At 41.4% G+C, this 1,778-nt stretch overlaps 1 pseudogene; it reads right to left on the bottom strand.

Moving 5' to 3' along the window:
* Positions 1–329: 329 nt before the first annotated feature.
* LOC102832676 lies at positions 330–1,715 on the bottom strand (annotated as a pseudogene).
* Positions 1,716–1,778: the final 63 nt, after the last annotated feature.

Below are 1,778 nucleotides of genomic sequence, written 5' to 3'. Positions count from 1 at the left end.
TTTAGAAAACATAAAAAATTAATTACCATTGTACTGTAAACATGATCAAACTATATCTTAAGCTATGGAAAAGAGAAACTGATCCCCTAAAACAGTACAAATCCTTCAAAGGTAAATGTACAGCGAAATCATGAAAAAGGTCTTAACAGAACTCACTTGTCAATTATGATCAGAGAAACAAGAAACTGTTTTTAACAGAAGTGATCCCCGGGAAAGTACAGTTTTGAGAGGTAATGAGGTGCTTTAAAATTTTCACTTGAAAATTCTGTAAAACCTCATTAATGTCCCATCTGATTTTTCAGAAGATGTGCTCTTCTCAAGAAGCAGCTTCAAACAGTAGTTCTGGAATGTTCGTTGCGACTTGCGTGTGCCATCTTCAAAGCTTGATCTAGAGCCTCCAGTAAGTGTTTTTTGCCCTCTAGGCCCACAGAGAGCTGAATCAATGTGCCACTAATTCCAAGGACACCTCTGTCACTCTTCAGCACAGATGCACGGCTCATGATTGTCGAAGTGCAGCAAGACTTTCATATCCCCACAAGCTCTCAGCCAGAGTAAAAATCTTTAAGTTCTTGAGTAAAGTTTTAGTATGCTGAAGAGTATCCTTAATACAGAAGGTGATCATCGCCGAACAACCTGTGCACTGACATTTTGCCAACTCATGCTATGGATGAGATGGTTGTTGTTGTTGTTGTTAAGTGCTGTTGAGTCGGTTCAGACCGATAGCGACCCTGTATAGGTTTCTGAGGAGCAGCTGCTGAGCTTGAACCGCCAACCTTGCAGTTCAAATGGCTTTGCAGTATGGTGCATTAACCCACAGCGCCACCCCAGGACTAGTCCAGGATAAATAAACTTTTCTACCAGAGGATTAGATTCCAAAAACTGAGCAACTGCTATTCCATTTTCAAAATGCTTTTCCATTAGAACTTGTAGACTCTTTAGACCTCTAGATTGCAGAGGTAACAGTCAAGAGGAGTTGGAACTGGTCCAATAGAATTTTGCAAGAAATGTCACCTGTTATGAAGATTCTCAGAATTTACGGACAGTAAGCCCATTACGACATCACTGTGGCCATTCATATATTTTGTTGCTGAATACTTGCAAATATCAGCTCCCAAAGACAAAGGCTGTTGGAATGCTGACATAAAAGTGTTAACCATGACCATAATAATTGTCTCCATGTTTACGGACGGTGTATGCACAGGCTTTAATTCAATCATCTTCAAGGTTGGTTTTGTGGGGGTTTCAATCCAAACAAGCTTGGTTTCTGGTGTGATTACTGCCTCTAGAAATTTGGTTTTGGAACAATCAACAAAAGAAATCTTCAATCCAAATTCATTTGCCACCTTCCTGAAGTATCTGCTGGTACCTCCATACATACACATCATCCACACAAATAATTTGGTCTCCTGCTTTTAAAAGATGAGTGATTGTCATAGTGGCTGCTAAACCTGAAACAAAGGCCAAACAGTACTTAGCCCCATCCTCTGTTGCCACTCCTTTTTCCAAGCAATTCCTGGTGGGATTTCCAGAACGCTTATATTAAAAACTCGAGTGCTGGCCAGGCGCTCCCTGCTTGAACATGTTGGGCAGTGAGATGGGAGAACCACAGCCTGAGAGTTCCATTGCTCCAGTTCCTGGCCCACATGGATGGCTTGCGTGGAGAAATGTTGGAAGTTAGGCAGGAAACCATGAAGGGAGGCATCTTTTTGCTGCATGTTGAGGTGCTAATGAAGAAAAGAGGAAAAGAATAACTCAGAACTTGAGGCATCTGGATTGCA

This window comes from Chrysochloris asiatica, unplaced genomic scaffold, assembly GCF_000296735.1.
Source record: "Chrysochloris asiatica unplaced genomic scaffold, ChrAsi1.0 scaffold00007, whole genome shotgun sequence".
In the NCBI taxonomy this organism is placed as follows: Eukaryota; Metazoa; Chordata; class Mammalia; order Afrosoricida; family Chrysochloridae; genus Chrysochloris; species Chrysochloris asiatica.
This window is presented reverse-complemented; position numbering and strand designations above follow the sequence as displayed.